The 6,000-nt window shown below is 48.0% G+C and overlaps 1 protein-coding gene across 1 annotated transcript in view; it reads left to right on the top strand.

The window, feature by feature from the left end:
- Nucleotides 1-1,105: 1,105 nt before the first annotated feature.
- LOC138806758 (activating transcription factor 7-interacting protein 1-like) overlaps nt 1,106-6,000 on the top strand; it is a 59,855-nt gene continuing 54,960 nt past the window's right edge. The window contains exon 1 of the mRNA XM_069992096.1: nt 1,106-1,187. The gene's annotated coding sequence lies outside the window, so the exon portion shown is untranslated. The remainder of the gene's footprint in view (nt 1,188-6,000) is intronic.

Genomic DNA, 6,000 nt, shown 5'->3' with positions numbered 1-6,000 from the left:
TGGTCCTGGGCCTTGAACTCACGGCCGGGGCGCAGTCTCTGCTCGTCTTTCACTCAAGGTTGGCGCTCTACCACTTGAGCCACAGCTCCACTTCCGATTTTCCGGTGGTTCATTGGAGATCAGAGTCTCACGGCCTTTGCCGCCCTGGGCTGGCTTTGAACTGGGATCCTCAGCGCTCAGCCTCCCGAGCAGCTGGGACGAAGGGCCTGACGCAGGGGTGACCGTTTCGTTTTGCATATGCTAATTAGCTGCAGCGCGTCCGCACGCACACGCGCAGCTGCCTGTGTGCTTACGTAAGACGCAGGCCTGTGCTCAGGACACCCGTGCGTGCGCATGCGCCCTCGCGCGCCGGGCCTTACCTGCTCCCTCAGCTTTCCCGCTCGGGGAGGGCGCTTTACCGCTCGCGCCACGCCTCCAGCCTGGCTTGGTTTCTTTTCCCGGTCGTCTCCCATCTTCCACCCAGGACGAACCTGCGCGTGGATGGACGGCCGGACATGCGGACGCGGAAGCCGAGCAGACGTCAGGTAAGCGTCGGGCCCGGGGCGCGGCCCGCGCGCGGTGGAGCGCGGCCCGGGCTGCACAGGAGGTTCTAGATCCTTCTCCCGGGCCACATGAAGGCAGATCCCCGCAAGGCGGACGCGTGGCCACATCCCCGCCCCGGGTTGAGGTGCCCTCGTGCGTCTCCTCGGGACGGCCGCAGAACGCTGCTGCACGGGGAAGCGCCCCCCAGAACCCGCCGACCCGGGCCGCGAACCGACGGGGCGGCGCGGCGCGCGCGGGCGGGCGGGCAGCGCCCCCGCCGGGCCTGGGCCGCTCGGCCTTCCCGCCGTCGGGGGGCGGGGCCACGGCCGCGCATTCAAATCAAAACCCCCGCGATTTGCATAAGGCCGGCGCCAACTCGAGCGCTTATTGGCCGGCGCCGGTGGGCGGAGCTCCGCGTGACGACCCCGCGTGAGCTCCGCCTACCGTCATTTGCATAACGGCCCCCGGCGCGTGCAAAGGGAGAAGCGGGTTTGTTTTTGAACCTGCGGAGGCGGAGGCGGCGGCTGTGGCAGCGGCGCCGGGGCGGCGGCGGCGGCGGCGGCGGCGTGCGCGCGCGACCGGAGCGAGGCGGCGGCGTGGTGGGGACGGCCGAGTGGAAAGGAACGCTGGGGTTCCTCCCCCCTCCCGCCACCCCATCCCCACAGGTATCCGCGGCTCCCGGGGCCTTGTCGTGAAGCACGTTTTGGGTGAAGGGACTGGATTTTGTGTTTCGGCGAAAAGTGGGAGACTGCATTATGGCGGCGGCGGCGGCGGGACTGAGTCGCGTCTGCGCCTGCGCGGAGACGGAGGCGGGAGGGAGTGTGTGTGTGTGGGGGGGGGCGGTGGTGGCGGTGGCGGTGGGGCGGCCGCGAGTGCGCCTGCGCGGGGGCGGCGCTGCATGGGAGCACGTGACCCGTGCGGTGCAGCTGGCGGGGGCGGGGGCTGCGCATGCGCAATATTCATAGCTAGATTTTTTTTCCCCCCTCCCCCTCCCTCTTCACCAGACCGGATGTTCTGGTGGGGCGCCATTTGGGTTCTAGATGTGCATTTCCCTCGTTCTTTTTATTAGTTAATTATTCATGTATTTTTTTTAATGGTTCCTTGTAAAGCTTGGCCTGGGAGACGTTCTTAGCGTTCTCACCCTCGACCCCGGGTCCCGGCCTTCCTTCCCCGGAGCTCCCTGTCCATTTTATTTTGTGTAACAGTAATAATGACGACGATGATCGAAATGTTAATAATGAGCTCCCCTCCCCCGCGGTTCTGGGTTGCATTTGTATTCCGGGTCAAGTGTAGGTCGACGGGGGGGGGGGGTTAAAGGTCGGCCCCTAGCGGCCTTCCCACGGGAAGTGCAGTTCTGCAACTGGGCTTTTTTTTTTTCTTGGTCAGTGCATGTTTAACCCCGTTTCTACCAGTCCCGTCGCGACCGCCTGCAGCGCTCCCCGCTGGGGTTGCTGTTTTTAAAGTAGATGAGTCTTCACATTGCGTTTGCCAAGATGCGTTAGCCGTGATACTTGGCCGGTAATTGATTGTTATTATTGCTAGCATGACTCTGGTGCCGGTTCTCGGGCTCGAACTCAGGGCCCGAGCACTGTCCCTCGCTCAGCCTCTCCCACCCACACAAACCCGCAGCTCTACCACCCCTGGAGTCCTAGCTCCACTTCCGGACTTTCCTGCCCAGGCCGGCTTCGAACCGTGATCCTCTTATCCCAGCCTCCTTTGCAGCTCAGATTACCCAGATGTGAGCCCCAGTGCATGTCTAACATGCTAAATTTTCCTAAGGATGAGTTTTACGAAGAGTTTCTCATTACAATGGGGCAGTGCGAAGAAATTGAGTGAACCGTCAGTGAAAACATTTGTTTTTATATAAACACTGATCTATGTATGTGTGTGCGTTTGTACGTGTGCGTGCGCGTGTTACGATTGTGTTAGATTTTTGCACCTGGTTTTAGTTTCATAAGCTGAGTGTCAGTAGGATTGGTTGTTTTGATTTGAAATGTGAATATTACTATATTTAAATATTATGTAACATACCTGGAAGTTATGTAAGAGTTTATGTAATGTCATTTGTACAGTTTGATGTAGTTTCTCCGATTGTGCAGATTCCCTTAGGACTTTGGTCTGTTTAGGACTATGTTTAGTATGTAAAACAAATACCATTAAGTCAACATTTAGCTGATGTGTGTGAAAGTAGTTCTGTGTCAGGGCAGAGGACACAAAGGGAGTGATGGGAGTCTTTCTCCGGAGTCATTCTCCAGAGTCACACCCTGAGCTGACGTCACGCCAGCAATGTCAGCTCCACCCACCGAAGGCCGTTGGGCTGTGGTGACACTTTATGCCTCTAGTTTCAAGCTGTTACTTTCATTTCTATCTATACAGTTTGTGCTTTGCCTCCAGTGTATTGATGATTTCATCTTGTGTTGATAATGACAGTCATAAGATGTACTTGAAGGACATAGTTTATGGTGTAAATCAGTATAGGACAATGAACGCAGTCATCGTTTTCGTGAAGGCAAACATAAATGTAAATTTAAGCGCACTGCATTGAACACCAGTGATTTGTTCTTAATGCACATTCTGAAACTTTAGTGTGATGATTATGGTAATACAACTTTTTTTCTTTTGGCCAGTCTTGGGGCTTGAACTCAGGACCTGAGCACTGTCTCTGAGCTTTTTGTGCACATAGCTAGCATTGGTTCTCTGGTTTGAGTCAGAGCTCGTCTATCAGCTTTGTGGTGGTGAGTTGAAGATAAGAATTTCTTGGACCTTTTCTGTTGGGCTGGTTTTGAACTGTGATTCTTAGATCTCAGCCTCCTGAGTGGCTGGCATGACAGGCGTGAGCCACCAGCACTGGGCAGTGATAGTACTAGTTTAATTTTAAACTGAGAGTCCTGAGGATTGAGCCCAGGCCCACAAGTTTGGGCCCCCTGCCACTTGTACCGTGTCCTTCCCTAGTTCATGGTACTACAAAATAACACATGCAGCAAGTATAAATATAGGTTACTGGAGTTACTTAAATATAGTTACTCAAGTTACTTAAAAATCTTCGGAGTTTTGTAATTTTATATATAAAATTTTGTTGAGATTTGAATGATTAAGCCACAAACCATTACAATTTCATTTTTTCCTCTTAAGTTATTTGGATATATGAAACTATATTTAAATATTTCAAAGAAGCATTAAAGAAAGAACATTTGAAAACGTTGAATATTAATTAGCAACATTTGAAAATAACCACTCCACATACTCCAGTGATTTTGGTGACTTTACATTTTTCACAATGTGCTTATTAATAATTAATTTTAAAAAATCAAGACCATAATTTTGCTTTTTTCTGTGTGTTGCTGAGAATCAAGCCCAGGACCACAAGCATATTCCCTTTTGATTATTTGTTTTTAACTTTTACTTAATTAAGAATTGGTTTTTGGTGCCAGTGTGTGAGCCACCGCTGCCTGGTGGCCTCTAGAGGTTCTGTAGATAGGTGTGAAGAGCTGCAGGAATTTCTTCCTGTACACAGTTCGATGTGAGTATGCATATGTGTTTTCTGTTCCAGTGTTAGTAGCTTCTCAACAAAGTATGCAGTGCAAAAATCTCAGCAAGTGAACATCCTCTGCCTCAGGACCTTGCCACGGCATTTCAGTTCTGTTTGTTGTAGGCCAGCTTCATAAATGTAGGTTTGTAGTGCTGTGTACCATGTGAATGCAGTGACCTTTTCCTTCTCGTTAAGGCATTTCTATTTTGGCAGATCAACTATAGATTCATTTGGTTCAAGTTTTTTAAAGCAAATTAATTTTGTGTAGAGTTACAGTAAATCTAAGTTGTTGTGAACTTTTATCTTTATACTTTTGAAAAAAAAATTATGAATACGGTACATTCCTATAGATTCCCAGAAGGCATTGTGTTTAGAGCTGCTGATGACATTTTTGGTAACTATGACTTCCCAAAAAGATGTGTTCTGCTGTTTTCAGATGCTGATAGTGAGCAAGAATGCATTTATGCTTTTTCTTTTTACAATATTTTTTGAAGAAAATTGTAGTGTTTTTTTTTGCTTTTAATCTGCTTATACAGTATGGCAACATGAAGGTAATGACAACCTTAATTTATAGTATTAAATTACTTAATATATTTTAATTTAATATTCCAATAATATTTTATAATTAATAATGAAATTTAGCAATTATGTATGAATAATAATGTATTTCAGTGGCAACTTTTTGAATTTTCCATAGTGAAAAGTATCAAGTTATTGCCACACTGTCATTTCTGTTGGACTAGTTAAACTTGAAAATTAATAGAGGGATGAAAAGAAGAAATCTAGGAAGCAGAGGTATAACTTTTTTCTCTCTCCCTTCCCCCTCCCTTTCCCCACTGTTTCCCTTCCTGCCTCACTCCCTCTTCCTGCTCTTCACCCCTCCCCTCCTTTGTCTTCCCATCCTCTTTCCTGCCCTTCTTCCTCTTTTTGCCCCTCCCTCTTCCCCATCTTTTCCTTACTTCTTGTCCCTTGCTCTCTCCTTCCCCTTCCCTTTCCCAATTCCTTTCCTCTTTCTCCTCTCCTCTTTCTTCCCACTTTGCTTCCTATGTGTGAATTCTAACCCAAGGCCTTGAATGTGCTACAAAATCACTCCACCAGGCTTTAGAGCTAAATAATTTAAGTGTATTTAAAAAGTAATTTAGAGTCAGAGGCTGGTGCCTCCCTACTGTAATCCTAGCTGCTCAGGAGGCTGAGATCTGAGAATCCCAGTTTAGAGCCAGCCTGGGCAGGAAAACCCATGAGGCTCCTATCTCTAGTTCACTGCTGAAAAGCCTGAAGTGGAATTGTGGCTCAAATGATGAGTCCTAGAACACAAAAGCCTAGGGACAGTGTCTAGGCCCTGAGTTCAAGCTCCAGAACACACTTACACACAGTAATTTAGAAAATCAACATGATAATGCTGTTCTGTAGTAAAGCGTTTCCAGAAATAGTTGACTTGCAATGTGTCATGAGTATGCATTTCTATTTTGTGTTAATAGAAATATTAGAAAGCTAAGTGAATGTTTATTGGGAAAAAAAGATTATTCAGGTGGGTAGGTTTATAGTGAACCTCTTCATGGTGAAAAGCAAATGTTTTCTTTTACCACATTAAAGTTTGTTCCATTTCTTCAGTGAGGAATGAAGTCTTTTATTTTGAGAACTAGATCCTTTGTAGCAGACGTTATTTCTTGGCCAGCTTTGCACCGATGCCACATCCAGGAGTTTGGAATAGGATTCTTAATAATGCTTTGGTGTAGATTTATGTATTGATTTATTTTTCCTGCAGGACAAAGCCCAGGTCTTTTCCTGGAGGTGGGAGTTTTGATATTTATTTATTTATAAGACACATTTTCCCCCTGAGGTAGGGTAACAGCAGGATCTTATTTCTGTTGTCTCCTTGCCCCAGGGGTGTTCTCTGCTCCTTAGACTTAACTCACCAGCCCCAAGCTTTGCTCTCTTCCTCTCCCCTT

Source organism: Dipodomys merriami, unplaced genomic scaffold (assembly GCF_024711535.1).
Source record: "Dipodomys merriami isolate MVZ:Mamm:240054 unplaced genomic scaffold, mDipMer1.0.p SCAF_408, whole genome shotgun sequence".
Taxonomy (NCBI): Eukaryota; Metazoa; Chordata; class Mammalia; order Rodentia; family Heteromyidae; genus Dipodomys; species Dipodomys merriami.
This window is presented reverse-complemented; position numbering and strand designations above follow the sequence as displayed.